Below are 24,574 nucleotides of genomic sequence, written 5' to 3'. Positions count from 1 at the left end.
AGAGCACTATCATACTGGGTTACCCCTGGATATACATGCACAAACAAGTGATTGATTGAAGAGCAAGTCATGCCTGACACTTGCCTAATACCAGTGATAACAACAACTGTATGTGTCACTACCCAAAGAGAGGAGACAAAGTCTGGACCAGATGGGCTTCCTGAGACCAAGGTTTCAGCAGGGTCTTTGACAAAAAGACTGCAGAGAACTTGCAGTGGGATTTCATCGTGGAGTCAAAGACCAGGGCAGAGTTATATTTCATGGTAAAGATACACGGTTCCCAAACACCCTGCATTGACTAGCAGGGGTTCAACTAAATTATTATCAATAATCAGTATCCCTTCTCACTGATCTTTCAGCAGAGTGCCTAGAAATGGACCTGGAGAAGGTCTTTGGAGTGCTTGTTGGGCTGATGCCCACCCAGAGGAATCAAGGCAATCCACAGGTTTGTGGGGTTTAGCAAATACTACAGACATTTTAACCTAATTTCTTAAGAGTTTTTAGCCTTATTACCACCTTGACCAAATAGGGGATTCCTAAGGACACATAGTTCCGCAGGTACAATAGGCTTTTGACATCTTGAAACTTCTTTTCATCTCAGCACCCATCTTTCGGTAACCTGGCACCAGCCTGGCCCATACCCTTGAAGTTGATGCATCTGAGAGTGGAGAAAAAGCTGTGTCCTCCCAGACCTATGACAAGGATGTCATAAGTATGGATTGTTGGTTGCTCAGAACAACTCAGATGTTTTCATGGAACACCCTGATGCAGGACTCCATGGGGCAATTCCCTTTCCATTTTAATGCTGGTTTTCGCCCGGTGGTCATCCCAACTTCCCATGCCCCCTGGGATGTTCCTTCTGCAGACAAGCATGTGCATGGTGTGTTGGAAAGGCTGCAGCTATGGCTGAATATGGTATTAGCTAAAATAGATTGATGATGGGATGGGCCAGTGTTCTCAGTGGGCAATAAAGTGTGGCTCTCCGCACACATTTTTTCGCTAACGATACTGTCATTGAAACTGAGGACTAAGTACATTGGTCCACGCAATTGGAAAGAATAAATCTGATTGCATACAGGCCAATGCTACCACATTCCTTCTGGGGCCACATGGTTCTTCATGTCTACTTTCTAAAACTGGTTGTGGAGGACTTGTTTCCAAGACAAAATTGGTTCCTCCTGCTTCAGTAGAGGGCCACCAAGAGTAAACAATCACCTCACCGACCTCATCATGCAGCTATAGAAGAGAACTCCTAAAAAATGTGCACTGTATGGTATCTGGCCCCAGAGTGACTCCTTTGCATGTGTTCCCATGCTGGAAACAATGTGACCAAATTGGTGGTCATGTGTAATACTTATTCTCCACTGGAACAAATTCTAGTCTGTAGTCTTCAATATTGTAGAGTTATGTTCCAAACTTTTATTTACCCCTATATACCACATTGATGAATACACATAACACATATAGGTTGCGCAGCAACGTACTTGATTGCACTACCTACTCTTGGTAATGTAAGTTAGAAAAGGTGGGCTCATCCGGGATTTGAACCCGGGACCTCTCACACCCTAAGCGAGAATCATACCCCTAGACCAACAAGCCAGAATGAAAATATTAGTTCTAACCATGTTCGGTGGAGTGTCCTTTATTAACCACCGCACGCCTGACTGCAATTGCAAGAGCTGGTTACCATCACATGTCAAATGTAATCTGGCATACTGTGGGTAACAAGCCTTCACCAATGCCAGCTCTAGGCACAGTCAAAGTTCATGAAAAGAATCAGCTGTGCTCCAAGAATGTCATATAATGATATATCACTCTGTAGTACACTACCTACACTTGGAGATGTTTAGAAGAAAGAGAAAAAAAAATCAGAACCTTCCGCACCCTAAGCAACAATCATAACCCTAAACCAAAAAACCAGCCTGATCTTGTTTGGTTAATCCTTTTAAAAAATGTAGGAAAATGATCCCAGATCTAGATCATCTATTTTTAGAATTTCATGATTATCCACACTTCGAAGAGCACTATCATACTGGGTTACCCCTGGATATACATGCACAAACAAGTGATTGATTGAAGAGCAAGTCATGCCTGACACTTGCCTAATACCAGTGATAACAACAACTGTATGTGTCACTACCCAAAGAGAGGAGACAAAGTCTGGACCAGATGGGCTTCCTGAGACCAAGGTTTCAGCAGGGTCTTTGACAAAAAGACTGCAGAGAACTTGCAGTGGGATTTCATCGTGGAGTCAAAGACCAGGGCAGAGTTATATTTCATGGTAAAGATACACGGTTCCCAAACACCCTGCATTGACTAGCAGGGGTTCAACTAAATTATTATCAATAATCAGTATCCCTTCTCACTGATCTTTCAGCAGAGTGCCTAGAAATGGACCTGGAGAAGGTCTTTGGAGTGCTTGTTGGGCTGATGCCCACCCAGAGGAATCAAGGCAATCCACAGGTTTGTGGGGTTTAGCAAATACTACAGACATTTTAACCTAATTTCTTAAGAGTTTTTAGCCTTATTACCACCTTGACCAAATAGGGGATTCCTAAGGACACATAGTTCCGCAGGTACAATAGGCTTTTGACATCTTGAAACTTCTTTTCATCTCAGCACCCATCTTTCGGTAACCTGGCACCAGCCTGGCCCATACCCTTGAAGTTGATGCATCTGAGAGTGGAGAAAAAGCTGTGTCCTCCCAGACCTATGACAAGGATGTCATAAGTATGGATTGTTGGTTGCTCAGAACAACTCAGATGTTTTCATGGAACACCCTGATGCAGGACTCCATGGGGCAATTCCCTTTCCATTTTAATGCTGGTTTTCGCCCGGTGGTCATCCCAACTTCCCATGCCCCCTGGGATGTTCCTTCTGCAGACAAGCATGTGCATGGTGTGTTGGAAAGGCTGCAGCTATGGCTGAATATGGTATTAGCTAAAATAGATTGATGATGGGATGGGCCAGTGTTCTCAGTGGGCAATAAAGTGTGGCTCTCCGCACACATTTTTTCGCTAACGATACTGTCATTGAAACTGAGGACTAAGTACATTGGTCCACGCAATTGGAAAGAATAAATCTGATTGCATACAGGCCAATGCTACCACATTCCTTCTGGGGCCACATGGTTCTTCATGTCTACTTTCTAAAACTGGTTGTGGAGGACTTGTTTCCAAGACAAAATTGGTTCCTCCTGCTTCAGTAGAGGGCCACCAAGAGTAAACAATCACCTCACCGACCTCATCATGCAGCTATAGAAGAGAACTCCTAAAAAATGTGCACTGTATGGTATCTGGCCCCAGAGTGACTCCTTTGCATGTGTTCCCATGCTGGAAACAATGTGACCAAATTGGTGGTCATGTGTAATACTTATTCTCCACTGGAACAAATTCTAGTCTGTAGTCTTCAATATTGTAGAGTTATGTTCCAAACTTTTATTTACCCCTATATACCACATTGATGAATACACATAACACATATAGGTTGCGCAGCAACGTACTTGATTGCACTACCTACTCTTGGTAATGTAAGTTAGAAAAGGTGGGCTCATCCGGGATTTGAACCCGGGACCTCTCACACCCTAAGCGAGAATCATACCCCTAGACCAACAAGCCAGAATGAAAATATTAGTTCTAACCATGTTCGGTGGAGTGTCCTTTATTAACCACCGCACGCCTGACTGCAATTGCAAGAGCTGGTTACCATCACATGTCAAATGTAATCTGGCATACTGTGGGTAACAAGCCTTCACCAATGCCAGCTCTAGGCACAGTCAAAGTTCATGAAAAGAATCAGCTGTGCTCCAAGAATGTCATATAATGATATATCACTCTGTAGTACACTACCTACACTTGGAGATGTTTAGAAGAAAGAGAAAAAAAAATCAGAACCTTCCGCACCCTAAGCAACAATCATAACCCTAAACCAAAAAACCAGCCTGATCTTGTTTGGTTAATCCTTTTAAAAAATGTAGGAAAATGATCCCAGATCTAGATCATCTATTTTTAGAATTTCATGACTATCCACACTTCGAAGAGCACTATCATACTGGGTTACCCCTGGATATACATGCACAAACAAGTGATTGATTGAAGAGCAAGTCATGCCTGACACTTGCCTAATACCAGTGATAACAACAACTGTATGTGTCACTACCCAAAGAGAGGAGACAAAGTCTGGACCAGATGGGCTTCCTGAGACCAAGGTTTCAGCAGGGTCTTTGACAAAAAGACTGCAGAGAACTTGCAGTGGGATTTCATCGTGGAGTCAAAGACCAGGGCAGAGTTATATTTCATGGTAAAGATACACGGTTCCCAAACACCCTGCATTGACTATCAGGGGTTCAACTAAATTATTATCAATAATCAGTATCCCTTCTCACTGATCTTTCAGCAGAGTGCCTAGAAATGGACCTGGAGAAGGTCTTTGGAGTGCTTGTTGGGCTGATGCCCACCCAGAGGAATCAAGGCAATCCACAGGTTTGTGGGGTTTAGCAAATACTACAGACATTTTAACCTAATTTCTTAAGAGTTTTTAGCCTTATTACCACCTTGACCAAATAGGGGATTCCTAAGGACACATAGTTCCGCAGGTACAATAGGCTTTTGACATCTTGAAACTTCTTTTCATCTCAGCACCCATCTTTCGGTAACCTGGCACCAGCCTGGCCCATACCCTTGAAGTTGATGCATCTGAGAGTGGAGAAAAAGCTGTGTCCTCCCAGACCTATGACAAGGATGTCATAAGTATGGATTGTTGGTTGCTCAGAACAACTCAGATGTTTTCATGGAACACCCTGATGCAGGACTCCATGGGGCAATTCCCTTTCCATTTTAATGCTGGTTTTCGCCCGGTGGTCATCCCAACTTCCCATGCCCCCTGGGATGTTCCTTCTGCAGACAAGCATGTGCATGGTGTGTTGGAAAGGCTGCAGCTATGGCTGAATATGGTATTAGCTAAAATAGATTGATGATGGGATGGGCCAGTGTTCTCAGTGGGCAATAAAGTGTGGCTCTCCGCACACATTTTTTCGCTAACGATACTGTCATTGAAACTGAGGACTAAGTACATTGGTCCACGCAATTGGAAAGAATAAATCTGATTGCATACAGGCCAATGCTACCACATTCCTTCTGGGGCCACATGGTTCTTCATGTCTACTTTCTAAAACTGGTTGTGGAGGACTTGTTTCCAAGACAAAATTGGTTCCTCCTGCTTCAGTAGAGGGCCACCAAGAGTAAACAATCACCTCACCGACCTCATCATGCAGCTATAGAAGAGAACTCCTAAAAAATGTGCACTGTATGGTATCTGGCCCCAGAGTGACTCCTTTGCATGTGTTCCCATGCTGGAAACAATGTGACCAAATTGGTGGTCATGTCCAATACTTATTCTCCACTGGAACAAATTCTAGTCTGTAGTCTTCAATATTGTAGAGTTATGTTCCAAACTTTTATTTACTCCTATAGAACACATTGATGAATACACATAACACATATAGGTTGCGCAGCAACGTACTTGATTGCACTACCTACTCTTGGTAATGTAAGTTAGAAAAGGTGGGCTCATCCGGGATTTGAACCCGGGACCTCTCACACCCTAAGCGAGAATCATACCCCTAGACCAACGAGCCAGAATGAAAATATTAGTTCTAACCATGTTCGGTGGAGTGTCCTTTATTAACCACCGCACCCCTGACTGCAATTGCAAGAGCTGGTTACCATCACATGTCAAATGTAATCTGGCATACTGTGGGTAACAAGCCTTCACCAATGCCAGCTCTAGGCACAGTCAAAGTTCATGAAAAGAATCAGCTGTGCTCCAAGAATGTCATATAATGATATATCACTCTGTAGTACACTACCTACACTTGGAGATGTTTAGAAGAAAGAGAAAAAAAAATCAGAACCTTCCGCACCCTAAGCAACAATCATAACCCTAAACCAAAAAACCAGCCTGATCTTGTTTGGTTAATCCTTTTAAAAAATGTAGGAAAATGATCCCAGATCTAGATCATCTATTTTTAGAATTTCATGATTATCCACACTTCGAAGAGCACTATCATACTGGGTTACCCCTGGATATACATGCACAAACAAGTGATTGATTGAAGAGCAAGTCATGCCTGACACTTGCCTAATACCAGTGATAACAACAACTGTATGTGTCACTACCCAAAGAGAGGAGACAAAGTCTGGACCAGATGGGCTTCCTGAGACCAAGGTTTCAGCAGGGTCTTTGACAAAAAGACTGCAGAGAACTTGCAGTGGGATTTCATCGTGGAGTCAAAGACCAGGGCAGAGTTATATTTCATGGTAAAGATACACGGTTCCCAAACACCCTGCATTGACTAGCAGGGGTTCAACTTAATTATTATCAATAATCAGTATCCCTTCTCACTGATCTTTCAGCAGAGTGCCTAGAAATGGACCTGGAGAAGGTCTTTGGAGTGCTTGTTGGGCTGATGCCCACCCAGAGGAATCAAGGCAATCCACAGGTTTGTGGGGTTTAGCAAATACTACAGACATTTTAACCTAATTTCTTAAGAGTTTTTAGCCTTATTACCACCTTGACCAAATAGGGGATTCCTAAGGACACATAGTTCCGCAGGTACAATAGGCTTTTGACATCTTGAAACTTCTTTTCATCTCAGCACCCATCTTTCGGTAACCTGGCACCAGCCTGGCCCATACCCTTGAAGTTGATGCATCTGAGAGTGGAGAAAAAGCTGTGTCCTCCCAGACCTATGACAAGGATGTCATAAGTATGGATTGTTGGTTGCTCAGAACAACTCAGATGTTTTCATGGAACACCCTGATGCAGGACTCCATGGGGCAATTCCCTTTCCATTTTAATGCTGGTTTTCGCCCGGTGGTCATCCCAACTTCCCATGCCCCCTGGGATGTTCCTTCTGCAGACAAGCATGTGCATGGTGTGTTGGAAAGGCTGCAGCTATGGCTGAATATGGTATTAGCTAAAATAGATTGATGATGGGATGGGCCAGTGTTCTCAGTGGGCAATAAAGTGTGGCTCTCCGCACACATTTTTTCGCTAACGATACTGTCATTGAAACTGAGGACTAAGTACATTGGTCCACGCAATTGGAAAGAATAAATCTGATTGCATACAGGCCAATGCTACCACATTCCTTCTGGGGCCACATGGTTCTTCATGTCTACTTTCTAAAACTGGTTGTGGAGGACTTGTTTCCAAGACAAAATTGGTTCCTCCTGCTTCAGTAGAGGGCCACCAAGAGTAAACAATCACCTCACCGACCTCATCATGCAGCTATAGAAGAGAACTCCTAAAAAATGTGCACTGTATGGTATCTGGCCCCAGAGTGACTCCTTTGCATGTGTTCCCATGCTGGAAACAATGTGACCAAATTGGTGGTCATGTGTAATACTTATTCTCCACTGGAACAAATTCTAGTCTGTAGTCTTCAATATTGTAGAGTTATGTTCCAAACTTTTATTTACCCCTATATACCACATTGATGAATACACATAACACATATAGGTTGCGCAGCAACGTACTTGATTGCACTACCTACTCTTGGTAATGTAAGTTAGAAAAGGTGGGCTCATCCGGGATTTGAACCCGGGACCTCTCACACCCTAAGCGAGAATCATACCCCTAGACCAACGAGCCAGAATGAAAATATTAGTTCTAACCATGTTCGGTGGAGTGTCCTTTATTAACCACCGCACGCCTGACTGCAATTGCAAGAGCTGGTTACCATCACATGTCAAATGTAATCTGGCATACTGTGGGTAACAAGCCTTCACCAATGCCAGCTCTAGGCACAGTCAAAGTTCATGAAAAGAATCAGCTGTGCTCCAAGAATGTCATATAATGATATATCACTCTGTAGTACACTACCTACACTTGGAGATGTTTAGAAGAAAGAGAAAAAAAAATCAGAACCTTCCGCACCCTAAGCAACAATCATAACCCTAAACCAAAAAACCAGCCTGATCTTGTTTGGTTAATCCTTTTAAAAAATGTAGGAAAATGATCCCAGATCTAGATCATCTATTTTTAGAATTTCATGACTATCCACACTTCGAAGAGCACTATCATACTGGGTTACCCCTGGATATACATGCACAAACAAGTGATTGATTGAAGAGCAAGTCATGCCTGACACTTGCCTAATACCAGTGATAACAACAACTGTATGTGTCACTACCCAAAGAGAGGAGACAAAGTCTGGACCAGATGGGCTTCCTGAGACCAAGGTTTCAGCAGGGTCTTTGACAAAAAGACTGCAGAGAACTTGCAGTGGGATTTCATCGTGGAGTCAAAGACCAGGGCAGAGTTATATTTCATGGTAAAGATACACGGTTCCCAAACACCCTGCATTGACTATCAGGGGTTCAACTAAATTATTATCAATAATCAGTATCCCTTCTCACTGATCTTTCAGCAGAGTGCCTAGAAATGGACCTGGAGAAGGTCTTTGGAGTGCTTGTTGGGCTGATGCCCACCCAGAGGAATCAAGGCAATCCACAGGTTTGTGGGGTTTAGCAAATACTACAGACATTTTAACCTAATTTCTTAAGAGTTTTTAGCCTTATTACCACCTTGACCAAATAGGGGATTCCTAAGGACACATAGTTCCGCAGGTACAATAGGCTTTTGACATCTTGAAACTTCTTTTCATCTCAGCACCCATCTTTCGGTAACCTGGCACCAGCCTGGCCCATACCCTTGAAGTTGATGCATCTGAGAGTGGAGAAAAAGCTGTGTCCTCCCAGACCTATGACAAGGATGTCATAAGTATGGATTGTTGGTTGCTCAGAACAACTCAGATGTTTTCATGGAACACCCTGATGCAGGACTCCATGGGGCAATTCCCTTTCCATTTTAATGCTGGTTTTCGCCCGGTGGTCATCCCAACTTCCCATGCCCCCTGGGATGTTCCTTCTGCAGACAAGCATGTGCATGGTGTGTTGGAAAGGCTGCAGCTATGGCTGAATATGGTATTAGCTAAAATAGATTGATGATGGGATGGGCCAGTGTTCTCAGTGGGCAATAAAGTGTGGCTCTCCGCACACATTTTTTCGCTAACGATACTGTCATTGAAACTGAGGACTAAGTACATTGGTCCACGCAATTGGAAAGAATAAATCTGATTGCATACAGGCCAATGCTACCACATTCCTTCTGGGGCCACATGGTTCTTCATGTCTACTTTCTAAAACTGGTTGTGGAGGACTTGTTTGCAAGACAAAATTGGTTCCTCCTGCTTCAGTAGAGGGCCACCAAGAGTAAACAATCACCTCACCGACCTCATCATGCAGCTATAGAAGAGAACTCCTAAAAAATGTGCACTGTATGGTATCTGGCCCCAGAGTGACTCCTTTGCATGTGTTCCCATGCTGGAAACAATGTGACCAAATTGGTGGTTATGTCCAATACTTATTCTCCACTGGAACAAATTCTAGTCTGTAGTCTTCAATATTGTAGAGTTATGTTCCAAACTTTTATTTACCCCTATAGAACACATTGATGAGTACACATAACACATATAGGTTGCGCAGCAACGTACTTGATTGCACTACCTACTCTTGGTAATGTAAGTTAGAAAAGGTGGGCTCATCCGGGATTTGAACCCGGGACCTCCCGCACCCTTAGTGAGAATCATACCCCTAGACCAACGAGCCAGAATGACAATTTTAGTTCTAACCATGTACGGTGGAGTGTCCTTTATTAACCACCGCACCCCTGACTGCAATTGCAAGAGCTGGTTACCATCACATGTCAAATGTAATCTGGCATACTGTGGGTAACAAGCCTTCACCAATGCCAGCTCTAGGCACAGTCAAAGTTCATGAAAACAATCAACTGTGCTCCAAGAATGTCATATAATGATATATCACACTGTAGTACACTACCTACACTTGGAGATGTTTAGAAGAAAGAGAAAAAAAAAGCAGAACCTTCCGCACCCTAAGCAACAATCATAACCCTAAACCAAAAAACCAGCCTGATCTTGTTTGGTTAATCCTTTTAAAAAATGTAGGAAAATGATCCCAGATCTAGATCATCTATTTTTAGAATTTCATGACTATCCACACTTCGAAGAGCACTATCATACTGGGTTACCCCTGGATATACATGCACAAACAAGTGATTGATTGAAGAGCAAGTCATGCCTGACACTTGCCTAATACCAGTGATAACAACAACTGTATGTGTCACTACCCAAAGAGAGGAGACAAAGTCTGGACCAGATGGGCTTCCTGAGACCAAGGTTTCAGCAGGGTCTTTGACAAAAAGACTTCAGAGAACTTGCAGTGGGATTTCATCGTGGAGTCAAAGACCAGGGCAGAGTTATATTTCATGGTAAAGATACACAGTTCCCAAACACCCTGCATTGACTATCAGGGTTTCAACTAAATTATTATCAGTAATCAGTATCCCTTCTCACTGATCTTTCAGCAGAGTGCCTAGAAATGGACCTGGAGAAGGTCTTTGGAGTGCTTGTTGGGCTGATGCCCACCCAGAGGGATCAAGGCAATCCACAGGTTTGTGGGGTTTAGCAAATACTACAGACATTTTAACCTAATTTCTTAAGAGTTTTTAGCCTTATTACCACCTTGACCAAATAGGGGATTCCTAAGGACACATAGTTCCGCAGGTACAATAGGCTTTTGACATCTTGAAACTTCTTTTCATCTCAGCACCCATCTTTCGGTAACCTGGCACCAGCCTGGCCCATACCCTTGAAGTTGATGCATCTGAGAGTGGAGAAAAAGCTGTGTCCTCCCAGACCTATGACAAGGATGTCATAAGTATGGATTGTTGGTTGCTCAGAACAACTCAGATGTTTTCATGGAACACCCTGATGCAGGACTCCATGGGGCAATTCCCTTTCCATTTTAATGCTGGTTTTCGCCCGGTGGTTATCCCAACTTCCCATGCCCCCTGGGATGTTCCTTCTGCAGACAAGCATGTGCATGGTGTGTTGGAGAGGCTGCAGCTATGGCTGAATATAGTATTAGCTAAAATAGATTGATGATGGGATGGGCCAGTGTTCTCAGTGGGCAATAAAGTGTGGCTCTCCGCACACATTTTTTCGCTAACGATACTGTCATTGAAACTGAGGACTAAGTACATTGGTCCACGCAATTGGAAAGAATAAATCTGATTGCATACAGGCCAATGCTACCACATTCCTTCTGGGGCCACATGGTTCTTCATGTCTACTTTCTAAAACTGGTTGTGGAGGACTTGTTTCCAAGACAAAATTGGTTCCTCCTGCTTCAGTAGAGGGCCACCAAGAGTAAACAATCACCTCACCGACCTCATCATGCAGCTATAGAAGAGAACTCCTAAAAAATGTTCACTGTATGGTATCTGGCCCCAGAGTGACTCCTTTGCATGTGTTCCCATGCTGGAAACAATGTGACCAAATTGGTGGTCGTGTCCAATACTTATTCTCCACTGGAACAAATTCTAGTCTGTAGTCTTCAATATTGTAGAGTTAAGTTCCAAACTTTTATTTACCCCTATAGAACACATTGATGAATACACATAACACATATAGGTTGCGCAGCAACGTACTTGATTGCACTTGGTAATGTAAGTTAGAAAAGGTGGGCTCGTCCGGGATTTGAACCCGGGACCTCTCGCACCCTAAGCGAGAATCATACCCCTAGACCAACGAGCCAGAATGAAAACATTAGTTCTAACCATGTTCAGTGTAGTGTCCTTTATTAACCACCGCACCCCTGACTGCAATTGCAAGAGCTGGTTACCATCACATGTCAAATGTAATCTTGCATACTGTGGGTAACAAGCCTTCACCAATGCCAGCTCTAGGCACAGTCAAAGTTCATGAAAAGAATCAGCTGTGCTCCAAGAATGTCATATAATGATATATCACACTGTAGTACACTACCTACACTTGGAGATGTTTAGAAGAAAGAGAAAAAAAAAGCAGAACCTTCCGCACCCTAAGCAACAATCATAACCCTAAACCAAAAAACCAGCCTGATCTTGTTTGGTTAATCCTCTTAAAAAATGTAGGAAAATGATCCCAGATCTAGATCATCTATTTTTAGAATTTCATGACTATCCACACTTCGAAGAGCACTATCATACTGGGTTACCCCTGGATATACATGCACAAACAAGTGATTGATTGAAGAGCAAGTCATGCCTGACACTTGCCTAATACCAGTGATAAAAACAACTGTATGTGTCACTACCCAAAGAGAGGAGACAAAGTCTGGACCAGATGGGCTTCCTGAGACCAAGGTTTCAGCAGGGTCTTTGACAAAAAGACTGCAGAGAACTTGCAGTGGGATTTCATCGTGGAGTCAAAGACCAGGGCAGAGTTATATTTCATGGTAAAGATACACAGTTCCCAAACACCCTGCATTGACTATCAGGGTTTCAACTAAATTATTATCAATAATCAGTATCCCTTCTCACTGATCTTTCAGCAGAGTGCCTAGAAATGGACCTGGAGAAGGTCTTTGGAGTGCTTGTTGGGCTGATGCCCACCCAGAGGGATCAAGGCAATCCACAGGTTTGTGGGGTTTAGCAAATACTACAGACATTTTAACCTAATTTCTTAAGAGTTTTTAGCCTTATTACCACCTTGACCAAATAGGGGATTCCTAAGGACACATAGTTCCGCAGGTACAATAGGCTTTTGACATCTTGAAACTTCTTTTCATCTCAGCACCCATCTTTCGGTAACCTGGCACCAGCCTGGCCCATACCCTTGAAGTTGATGCATCTGAGAGTGGAGAAAAAGCTGTGTCCTCCCAGACCTATGACAAGGATGTCATAAGTATGGATTGTTGGTTGCTCAGAACAACTCAGATGTTTTCATGGAACACCCTGATGCAGGACTCCATGGGGCAATTCCCTTTCCATTTTAATGCTGGTTTTCGCCCGGTGGTCATCCCAACTTCCCATGCCCCCTGGGATGTTCCTTCTGCAGACAAGCATGTGCATGGTGTGTTGGAAAGGCTGCAGCTATGGCTGAATATGGTATTAGCTAAAATAGATTGATGATGGGATGGGCCAGTGTTCTCAGTGGGCAATAAAGTGTGGCTCTCCGCACACATTTTTTCGCTAACGATACTGTCATTGAAACTGAGGACTAAGTACATTGGTCCACGCAATTGGAAAGAATAAATCTGATTGCATACAGGCCAATGCTACCACATTCCTTCTGGGGCCACATGGTTCTTCATGTCTACTTTCTAAAACTGGTTGTGGAGGACTTGTTTCCAAGACAAAATTGGTTCCACCTGCTTCAGTAGAGGGCCACCAAGAGTAAACAATCACCTCACCGACCTCATCATGCAGCTATAAAAGAGAACTCCTAAAAAATGTGCACTGTATTGTATCTGGCCCCAGAGTGACTCCTTTGCATGTGTTCCCATGCTGGAAACAATGTGACCAAATTGGTGGTCGTGTCCAATACTTATTCTCCACTGGAACAAATTCTAGTCTGTAGTCTTCAATATTGTAGAGTTAAGTTCCAAACTTTTATTTACCCCTATAGAACACATTGATGAATACACATAACACATATAGGTTGCGCAGCAACGTACTTGATTGCACTACCTACTCTTGGTAATGTAAGTGAGAAAAGGAAAAGGGCAATTCCCTTTCCATTTTAGTGCTGGTTCTCCCCGGTGGTCATCCCAACTTCCCATGCTCCCTGGGATGTTCCTTCTGCAGACAAGCATGTGCATAGTGTATTGGAGAGGCTGCAGCTATGGCTGAATATGGTAATAGCTAAAATAGATTGATGATGGGATGGGCCAGTGTTCTCAGTGGGCAATAAAGTGTGGCTCTCCGCACACATTTTTTCGCTAACGATACTGTCATTGAAACTGAGGACTAAGTACATTGGTCCACGCAATTGGAAAGAATAAATCTGATTGCATACAGGCCAATGCTACCACATTCCTTCTGAAGCCACATGGTTCTTCATGTCTACTTTCTAAAACTGGTTGTGCAGGACTTGTTTCCAAGACAAAATTGGTTCCTCCTGCTTCAGTAGAGGGCTACCAAGAGTAAACAATCACCTCACCGACCTCATCATGCAGCTATAGAAGAGAACTCCTAAAAAATGTGCACTGTATGGTATCTGGCCCCAGAGTGACTCCTTTGCATGTGTTCCCATGCTGGAAACAATGTGACCAAATTGGTGGTCGTGTCCAATACTTATTCTCCACTGGAACAAATTCTAGTCTGTAGTCTTCAATATTGTAGAGTTAAGTTCCAAACTTTTATTTACCCCTATAGAACACATTGATGAATACACATAACACATATAGGTTGCGCAGCAACGTACTTGATTGCACTACCTACTCTTGGTAATGTAAGTTAGAAAAGGAAAAGGGCAATTCCCTTTCCATTTTAGTGCTGGTTCTCCCCGGTGGTCATCCCAACTTCCCATGCTCCCTGGGATGTTCCTTCTGCAGACAAGCATGTGCATAGTGTATTGGAGAGGCTGCAGCTATGGCTGAATATGGTAATAGCTAAAATAGATTGATGATGGGATGGGCCAGTGTTCTCAGTGGGCAATAAAGTGTGGCTCTCCGCACACATTTTTTCGCTAACGATACTGTCATTGAAACTGAGGATTAAGTACATTGGTCCACGCAATTGGAAAGAATAAATCTGATTGCATACAGGCCAATGCTACCACATTCCTTCTGGGGCCACATGGTTCTTCATGTCTACTTTCTAAAACTGGTTGTGGAGGACTTTATTCCAAGACAAAATTGGTTCCTCCTGCTTCAGTAGAGGGCCACCAAGAGTAAACAATCACCTCACCGACCTCATCATGCAGCTATAGAAGAGAACTCCTAAAAAATGTGCACTGTATGGTATCTGGCCCCAGAGTGACTCCTTTGCATGTGTTCCAATGCTGGAAACAATGTGACTAAATTGGACAGTTTCCACCATATCTGCTGGTCAGATGTTTTCATGGAACACCCTGATGCAGGACTCCATGGGGCAATTCCCTTTCCATTTTAATGCTGGTTTTCGCCCGGTGGTCATCCCAACTTCCCATGCCCCCTGGGATGTTCCTTCTGCAGACAAGCATGTGCATGGTGTGTTGGAAAGGCTGCAGCTATGGCTGAATATGGTATTAGCTAAAATAGATTGATGATGGGATGGGCCAGTGTTCTCAGTGGGTAATAAAGTGTGGCTCTCCGCACACATTTTTTCGCTAACGATACTGTCATTGAAACTGAGGATTAAGTACATTGGTCCACGCAATTGGAAAGAATAAATCTGATTGCATACAGGCCAATGCTACCACATTCCTTCTGGGGCCACATGGTTCTTCATGTCTACTTTCTAAAACTGGTTGTGGAGGACTTTATTCCAAGACAAAATTGGTTCCTCCTGCTTCAGTAGAGGGCCACCAAGAGTAAACAATCACCTCACCGACCTCATCATGCAGCTATAAAAGAGAACTCCTAAAAAATGTGCACTGTATGGTATCTGGCCCCAGAGTGACTCCTTTGCATGTGTTCCAATGCTGGAAACAATGTGACTAAATTGGACAGTTTCCACCATATCTGCTGGTCAGATGTTTTTATGGAACACCCTGATGCAGGACTCCATGGGGCAATTTCCTTTCCATTTTAATGCTGGTTTTCGCCCGGTGGTCATCCCAACTTCCCATGCCCCCTGGGATGTTCCTTCTGCAGACAAGCATGTGCATGGTGTGTTGGAAAGGCTGCAGCTATGGCTGAATATGGTATTAGCTAAAATAGATTGATGATGGGATGGGCCAGTGTTCTCAGTGGGTAATAAAGTGTGGCTCTCCGCACACATTTTTTCGCTAACGATACTGTCATTGAAACTGAGGATTAAGTACATTGGTCCACGCAATTGGAAAGAATAAATCTGATTGCATACAGGCCAATGCTACCACATTCCTTCTGAAGCCACATGGTTCTTCATGTCTACTTTCTAAAACTGGTTGTGGAGGACTTGTTTCCAAGACAAAATTGGTTCCTCCTGCTTCAGTAGAGGGCCACCAAGAGTAAACAATCACCTCACCGACCTCATCATGCAGCTATAGAAGAGAACTCCTAAAAAATGTGCACTGTATGGTATCTGGCCCCAGAGTGACTCCTTTGCATGTGTTCCCATGCTGGAAACAATGTGACCAAATTGGTGGTCGTGTCCAATACTTATTCTCCACTGGAACAAATTCTAGTCTGTAGTCTTCAATATTGTAGAGTTAAGTTCCAAACTTTTATTTACCCCTATAGAACACATTGATGAATACACATAACACATATAGGTTGCGCAGCAACGTACTTGATTGCACTACCTACTCTTGGTAATGTAAGTTAGAAAAGGAAAAGGGCAATTCCCTTTCCATTTTAGTGCTGGTTCTCCCCGGTGGTCATCCCAACTTCCCATGCTCCCTGGGATGTTCCTTCTGCAGACAAGCATGTGCATAGTGTATTGGAGAGGCTGCAGCTATGGCTGAATATGGTAATAGCTAAAATAGATTGATGATGGGATGGGCCAGTGTTCTCAGTGGGCAATAAAGTGTGGCTCTCCGCACACATTTTTTCGCTAACGATACTGTCATTGAAACTGAGGATTAAGTACATTGGTCCACGCAATTGGAAAGAATAAATCTGATTGCATACAGGCCAATGCTACCACATTCCTTCTGGGGCCACATGGTTCTTCATGTCTACTTTCTAAAACTGGTTGTGGAGGACTTTATTCCAGGACAAAATTGGTTCCTCCTGCTTCAGTAGAGGGCCACCAAGAGTAAACAATCACCTCACCGACCTCATCATGCAGCTATAAAAGAGAACTCCTAAAAAATGTGCACTGTATGGTATCTGGCCCCAGAGTGACTCCTTTGCATGTGTTCCAATGCTGGAAACAATGTGACCAAATTGGACAGTTTCCACCATATCTGCTGGTCAGATGTTTTCATGGAACACCCTGATGCAGGACTCCATGGGGCAATTCCCTTTCCATTTTAATGCTGGTTTTCGCCCGGTGGTCATCCCAACTTCCCATGCCCCCTAGGATGTTCCTTCTGCAGACAAGCATGTGCATGGTGTGTTGGAAAGGCTGCAGCTATGGCTGAATATGGTATTAGCTAAAATAGATTGATGATGGGATGGGCCAGTGTTCTCAGTGGGTAATAAAGTGTAGCTCTCCGCACACATTTTCTCGCTAACGATACTGTCATTGAAACTGAGGACTAAGTACATTGGTCCACGCAATTGGAAAGAATAAATCTGATTGCATACAGGCCAATGCTACCACATTCCTTCTGAAGCCACATGGTTCTTCATGTTTACTTTCTAAAACTGGTTGTGGAGGACTTGTTTCCAAGACAAAATTGGTTCCTCCTGCTTCAGTAGAGGGCCACCAAGAGTAAACAATCACCTCACCGACCTCATCATGCAGCTATAGAAGAGAACTCCTAAAAAATGTGCACTGTATGGTATCTGGCCCCAGAGTGACTCCTTTGCATGTGTTCCCATGCTGGAAACAATGTGACCAAATTGGTGGTCGTGTCCAATACTTATTCTCCACTGGAACAAATTCTAGTCTGTAGTCTTCAATATTGTAGAGTTAAGTTCCAAACTTTTATTTACTCCTATAGAACACATTGATGAATGCACATAACACATATAGGTGGCGCAGCAACGTACTTGATTGCACTACCTACTCTTGGTAATGTAAGTTAGAAAAAGTAGGCTCGTCCGGGATTTTAACCCGGGACCTCTCACACCCTAAGCGAGAATCATACCCCTAGACCAACGAGCCAGAATGAAAATATTAGTTCTAACCATGTTCAGTGGAGTGTCCTTTATTAACCACCGCACCCCTAACTGCAATTGTAAGAGCTGGTTAGCATTGGCCTGTATGCAATCAGATTTATTCTTTCCAATTGCGTGGACCAATGTACTTAGTCCTCAGTTTCAATGACAGTATCGTTAGCGAAAAAATGTGTGCGGAGAGCCACACTTTATTGCCCACTGAGAACACTGGCCCATCCCATCATCAATCTATTTTAGCTAATACCATATTCAGCCATAGCTGCAGCCTCTCCAACACACCATGCACATGCTTGTCTGCAGAAGGAACATCCCAGGGGGCATGGGAAGTTGGGATGACCACCGGGCGTAAACCAGCACCCCTAACTGCAATTGTAAGAGCTGGTTACCATCACATGTCAAATGTAATCTGGCATACTGTGGGTAACAAGCCTTCTCCAATGCCAGCTCTAGGCACAGTCAAAGTTCATGAAAAGAATCAGCTGTGCTCCAAGAATGTCATATAATGATATATCACTCTGTAGTACACTAACTACACTTGGAGATGTTTAGAAGAAAGAGAAAAAAAAAGCAGAACCTTCCGCACCCTAAGCAACAATCATAACCCTAAACCAAAAAACCAGCCTGATCTTGTTTGGTTAATCCTTTTAAAAAATGTAGGAAAATGATCCCAGATCTAGATCATCTATTTTTAGAATTTCATGACTATCCACACTTCGAAGAGCACTATCATACTGGGTTACCCCTGGATATACATGCACAAACAAGTGATTGATTGAAGAGCAAGTCATGCTTGACACTTGCCTAATACCAGTGATAACAACAACTGTATGTGTCACTACCCAAAGAGAGGAGACAAAGTCTGGACCAGATGGGCTTCATGAGACCAAGGTTTCAGGAGGGTCTTTGACAAAAAGACTGCAGAGAACTTGCAGCGGGATTTCATCATGGAGTCAAAGACCAGGGCAGAGTTATATTTCATGGTAAAGATACACGGTTCCCTAACACCCTGCATTGACTATCAGGGGTTCAACTAAATTATTATCAATAATCAGTATCCCTTCTCACTGATCTTTCAGCAGAGTGCCTAGAAATGTACCTGGAGAAGGTCTTTGGAGTGCTTGTTGGGCTGATGCCCACCCAGAGGGATCAAGGCAATCCACAGGTTTGTGGGGTTTAGCAAATACTACAGACATTTTAACCTAATTTCTTAAGAGTTTTTAGCCTTATTACCACCTTGACCAAATAGGGGATTCCTAAGGACACATAGTTCCGCAGGTACAATAGGCTTTTGACATCTTGAAACTTCTTTTCATCTCAGCACCCATCTTTCGGTAACCTGGCACCAGCCTGGCCCATACCCTTGAAGTTGATGCATCTGAGAGTGGAGAAAAAGCTGTGTCCTCCCAGACTTATGACAAGGATGTCATAAGTATGGATTGTTGGTTGCTCAGAACAACTCAGATGTTTTCATGGAACACCCTGATGCAGGACTCCATGGGGCAATTCCCTTTCCATTTTAATGCTGGTTTTCGCCCGGTGGTCATCCCAACTTCCCATGCCCCCTGGGATGTTCCTTCTGCAGACAAGCATGTGCATGGTGTGTTGGAGAGGCTGCAGCTATGGCTGAATATGGTATTAGCTAAAATAGATTGATGATGGGATGGGCCAATGTTCTCAGTGGGCAATAAAGTGTGGCTCTCCGCACACATTTTTTCGCTAACGATACTGTCATTGAAACTGAGGACTAAGTACATTGGTCCACGCAATTGGAAAGAATAAATCTGATTGCATACAGGCCAATGCTACAACATTCCTTCTGAAGCCACATGGTTCTTCATGTCTACTTTCTAAAACTGGTTGTGGAGGACTTGTTTCCAAGACAAAATTGGTTCGTCCTGCTTCAGTAGAGGGCCACCAAGAGTAAACAATCACCTCACCGACCTCATCATGCAGCTATAGAAGAGAACTCCTAAAAAATGTGCACTGTATGGTATCTGGCCCCAGAGTGACTCCTTTGCATGTGTTCCAATGCTGGAAACAATGTGACCAAATTGGACAGTTTCCACCATATCTGCTGGTCAGATGTTTTCATGGAACACCCTGATGCAGGACTCCATGGGGCAATTCCCTTTCCATTTTAATGCTGGTTTTCGCCCGGTGGTCATCCCAACTTCCCATGCCCCCTGGGATGTTCCTTCTGCAGACAAGCATGTGCATGGTGTGTTGGAAAGGCTGCAGCTATGGCTGAATATGGTATTAGCTAAAATAGATTGATGATGGGATGGGCCAGTGTTCTCAGTGGGTAATAAAGTGTGGCTCTCCGCACACATTTTTTCGCTAACGATACTGTCATTGAAACTGAGGACTAAGTACATTGGTCCACGCAATTGGAAAGAATAAATCTGATTGCATACAGGCCAATGCTACCACATTCCTTCTGAAGCCACATGGTTCTTCATGTTTACTTTCTAAAACTGGTTGTGGAGGACTTGTTTCCAAGACAAAATTGGTTCCTCCTGCTTCAGTAGAGGGCCACCAAGAGTAAACAATCACCTCACCGACCTCATCATGCAGCTATAGAAGAGAACTCCTAAAAAATGTGCACTGTATGGTATCTGGCCCCAGAGTGACTCCTTTGCATGTGTTCCCATGCTGGAAACAATGTGACCACCAAATTGGTGGTCGCGTTCAATACTTATTCTCCACTGGAACAAATTCTAGTCTGTAGTCTTCAATATTGTAGAGTTAAGTTCCAAACTTTTATTTACCCCTATAGAACACATTGATGAATACACATAACACATATAGGTTGCGCAGCAACGTACTTAAATGCACTACCTACTCTTGGTAATGTAAGTTAGAAAAGGTGGGCTCGTCCGGGATTTGAACCCGGGACCTCTCGCACCCTAAGCGAGAATCATACCCCTAGACCAACGAGCCAGAATGAAAATATTAGTTCTAACCATGTTCGGTGGAGTGTCCTTTATTAACCACCGCACCCCTGACTGCAATTGCAAGAGCTGGTTACCATCACATGTCAAATGTAATCTGGCATACTGTGGGTAACAAGCCTTCACCAATGCCAGCTCTAGGCACAGTCAAAGTTCATGAAAAGAATCAGCTGTGCTCTAAGAATGTCATATAATGATATATCAAACTGTAGTACACTACCTACACTTGGAGATGTTTAGAAGAAAGAGAAAAAAAAAGCAGAACCTTCCGCACCCTAAGCAACAATCATAACCCTAAACCAAAAAACCAGCCTGATCTTGTTTGGTTAATTGTTTTAAAAAATGTAGGAAAATGATCCCAGATCTAGATCATTTCTAGATTTAGAATATGGTATTAGCTAAAATAGATTGATGAAGGGATGGGCCAGTGTTCTCAGTGGGCAATAAAGTGTGGCAATCTGCACATATTATTTCGCTAACGCTACTGTCATTGAAACTGAGGACTAAGTACATTGGTCCACGCAATTGGAAAGAATAAATCTGATTGCATACAGGCCAATGCTACCACATTCCTTCTGGGGCCACATGGTTCTTCATGTCTACTTTCTAAAACTGGTTGTGGAGGACTTGTTTCCAAGACAAAATTGGTTCCTCCTGCTTCAGTAGAGGGCCACCAAGAGTAAACAATCACCTCACCGACCTCATCATGCAGCTATAAAAGAGAACTCCTAAAAAATGTGCACTGTATGGTATCTGGCCCCAGAGTGACTCCTTTGCATGTGTTCCCATGCTGGAAACAATGTGACCAAATTGGACAGTTTCCACCATATCTGCTGGTCAGATGTTTTCATGGAACACCCTGATGCAGGACTCCATGGGGCAATTCACTTTGCATTTTAGTGCTGGTTTTCCCCGGTGGTCATCCTAACTTCCCATGCTCCCTGGGATGTTCCTTCTGCAGACAAGCATGTGCATGGTGTGTTGGAGAGGCTGCAGCTATGGCTGAATATGGTATTAGCTAAAATAGATTGATGATGGGATGGGCCAGTGTTCTCAGTGGGCAATAAAGTGTGGCTCTCCGCACACATTATTTCGCTAACGATACTGTCATTGAAACTGAGGACTAAGTACATTGGTCCACGCAATTGGAAAGAATAAATCTGATTGCATACAGGCCAATGCTACCACATTCCTTCCGGGGCCACAAGGTTCTTCATGTCTACTTTCTAAAACTGGTTGTGGAGGACTTGTTTCCAAGACAAAATTGGTTCCTCCTGCTTCAATAGAGGGCCACCAAGAGTAAACAATCACCTCACCGACCTCATCATGCAGCTATAGAAGAGAACTCCTAAAAAATGTGCACTGTATGGTATCTGGCCCCAGAGTGACTCATTTGCATGTGTTCCCATGCTAGAAACAATGTGACCAAATTGGTGGTCGTGTCCAATACTTACTCTCCACTGGAACAAAATCTAGTCTGTAGTCTTCAATATTGTAGAGTTAAGTGCCAAACTTTTATTTACCCCTATAGAACACATTGATGAATACACATAACACATATAGGTTGCGCAGCAACGTACTTAAATGCACTACCTACTCTTGGTAATGTAAGTTAGAAAAGGTGGGCTCGTCCGGGATTTGAACCCGGGACCTCTCGCACCCTAAGCGAGAATCATACCCCTAGACCAACGAGCCAGAATGAAAATATTAGTTCTAACCATGTTTGGTGGAGTGTCCTTTATTAACCACCGCACCCCTGACTGCAATTGCAAGAGCTGGTTACCATCACATGTCAAATGTAATCTGGCATACTGTGGGTAACAAGCCTTCACCAATGCCAGCTCTAGGCACAGTCAAAGTTCATGAAAAGAATCAGCTGTGCTCTAAGAATGTCATATAATGATATATCAAACTGTAGTACACTACCTACACTTGGAGATGTTTAGAAGAAAGAGAAAAAAAAAGCAGAACCTTCCGCACCCTAAGCAACAATCATAACCCTAAACCAAAAAACCAGCCTGATCTTGTTTGGTTAATTGTTTTAAAAAATGTAGGAAAATGATCCCAGATCTAGATCATTTCTAGATTTAGAATATGGTATTAGCTAAAATAGATTGATGAAGGGATGGGCCAGTGTTCTCAGTGGGCAATAAAGTGTGGCAATCTGCACATATTATTTCGCTAACGCTACTGTCATTGAAACTGAGGACTAAGTACATTGGTCCACGCAATTGGAAAGAATAAATCTGATTGCATACAGGCCAATGCTACCACATTCCTTCTGGGGCCACATGGTTCTTCATGTCTACTTTCTAAAACTGGTTGTGGAGGACTTGTTTCCAAGACAAAATTGGTTCCTCCTGCTTCAGTAGAGGGCCACCAAGAGTAAACAATCACCTCACCGACCTCATCATGCAGCTATAAAAGAGAACTCCTAAAAAATGTGCACTGTATGGTATCTGGCCCCAGAGTGACTCCTTTGCATGTGTTCCCATGCTGGAAACAATGTGACCAAATTGGACAGTTTCCACCATATCTGCTGGTCAGATGTTTTCATGGAACACCCTGATGCAGGACTCCATGGGGCAATTCACTTTGCATTTTAGTGCTGGTTTTCCCCGGTGGTCATCCTAACTTCCCATGCTCCCTGGGATGTTCCTTCTGCAGACAAGCATGTGCATGGTGTGTTGGAGAGGCTGCAGCTATGGCTGAATATGGTATTAGCTAAAATAGATTGATGATGGGATGGGCCAGTGTTCTCAGTGGGCAATAAAGTGTGGCTCTCCGCACACATTATTTCGCTAACGATACTGTCATTGAAACTGAGGACTAAGTACATTGGTCCACGCAATTGGAAAGAATAAATCTGATTGCATACAGGCCAATGCTACCACATTCCTTCCGGGGCCACAAGGTTCTTCATGTCTACTTTCTAAAACTGGTTGTGGAGGACTTGTTTCCAAGACAAAATTGGTTCCTCCTGCTTCAATAGAGGGCCACCAAGAGTAAACAATCACCTCACCGACCTCATCATGCAGCTATAGAAGAGAACTCCTAAAAAATGTGCACTGTATGGTATCTGGCCCCAGAGTGACTCATTTGCATGTGTTCCCATGCTAGAAACAATGTGACCAAATTGGTGGTCGTGTCCAATACTTTCTCTCCACTGGAACAAAATCTAGTCTGTAGTCTTCAATATTGTAGAGTTAAGTTCCAAACTTTTATTTACCCCTATAGAACACATTGATGAATACACATAACACATATAGGTTGCGCAGCAACGTACTTGATTGCACTCTTGGTAATGTAAGTTAGAAAAGGAGGGCTCGTCCGGGATTTGAACCCGGGACCTCTCGCACCCTAAGCGAGAATCATACCCCTAGACCAACAAGCCAGAATGAAAATATTAGTTCTAACCATGTTCGGTGGAGTGTCCTTTATTAACCACCGCACCCCTGACTGCAATTGCAAGAGCTGGTTACCATCACATGTCAAATGTAATCTGGCATACTGTGGGTAACAAGCCTTCACCAATGCCAGCTCTAGGCACAGTCAAAGTTCATGGAAAAAATCAGCTGTGCTCCAAGAATGTCATATAATGATATATCACACTGTAATACACTACCTACACTTGGAGATGTTTAGAAGAAAGAGAAAAAAAAGCAGAACCTTCCGCACCCTAAGCAACAATCATAACCCTAAACCAAAAAACCAGCCTGATCTTGTTTGGTTAATCCTTTTAAAAAATGTAGGAAAATGATCCCAGATCTAGATCATCTATTTTTAGAATTTCATGACTAT

The 24,574-nt window shown here is 43.4% G+C and overlaps 9 non-coding genes across 9 annotated transcripts; all 9 read right to left on the bottom strand.

Moving 5' to 3' along the window:
- Positions 1–1,527: 1,527 nt before the first annotated feature.
- Positions 1,528–1,599, bottom strand: TRNAP-AGG (transfer RNA proline (anticodon AGG)). The gene has a single exon. It is a non-coding gene; the product is annotated as a tRNA-Pro (tRNA).
- Positions 1,600–3,545: 1,946 nt separating this feature from the next.
- TRNAP-AGG (transfer RNA proline (anticodon AGG)) lies at positions 3,546–3,617 on the bottom strand. The gene has a single exon. It is a non-coding gene; the product is annotated as a tRNA-Pro (tRNA).
- Positions 3,618–5,563: 1,946 nt separating this feature from the next.
- On the bottom strand, positions 5,564–5,635 carry TRNAP-AGG (transfer RNA proline (anticodon AGG)). The gene has a single exon. It is a non-coding gene; the product is annotated as a tRNA-Pro (tRNA).
- Positions 5,636–7,581: 1,946 nt separating this feature from the next.
- Positions 7,582–7,653, bottom strand: TRNAP-AGG (transfer RNA proline (anticodon AGG)). Its single transcript has one exon. It is a non-coding gene; the product is annotated as a tRNA-Pro (tRNA).
- Positions 7,654–11,608: 3,955 nt separating this feature from the next.
- Positions 11,609–11,680, bottom strand: TRNAP-AGG (transfer RNA proline (anticodon AGG)). Its single transcript has one exon. It is a non-coding gene; the product is annotated as a tRNA-Pro (tRNA).
- A 6,056-nt stretch (positions 11,681–17,736) lies between these two features.
- On the bottom strand, positions 17,737–17,808 carry TRNAP-AGG (transfer RNA proline (anticodon AGG)). The gene has a single exon. It is a non-coding gene; the product is annotated as a tRNA-Pro (tRNA).
- A 2,882-nt stretch (positions 17,809–20,690) lies between these two features.
- TRNAP-AGG (transfer RNA proline (anticodon AGG)) lies at positions 20,691–20,762 on the bottom strand. The gene has a single exon. It is a non-coding gene; the product is annotated as a tRNA-Pro (tRNA).
- Positions 20,763–22,396: 1,634 nt separating this feature from the next.
- Positions 22,397–22,468, bottom strand: TRNAP-AGG (transfer RNA proline (anticodon AGG)). Its single transcript has one exon. It is a non-coding gene; the product is annotated as a tRNA-Pro (tRNA).
- Positions 22,469–24,095: 1,627 nt separating this feature from the next.
- TRNAP-AGG (transfer RNA proline (anticodon AGG)) lies at positions 24,096–24,167 on the bottom strand. Its single transcript has one exon. It is a non-coding gene; the product is annotated as a tRNA-Pro (tRNA).
- Between the last annotated feature and the right edge of the window lie 407 nt (positions 24,168–24,574).

This window comes from Mixophyes fleayi, chromosome 4, assembly GCF_038048845.1.
Source record: "Mixophyes fleayi isolate aMixFle1 chromosome 4, aMixFle1.hap1, whole genome shotgun sequence".
In the NCBI taxonomy this organism is placed as follows: Eukaryota; Metazoa; Chordata; class Amphibia; order Anura; family Limnodynastidae; genus Mixophyes; species Mixophyes fleayi.
Note: the sequence above shows the minus strand (reverse complement) of the source record. Positions and strands in the feature narration are given on the sequence as shown.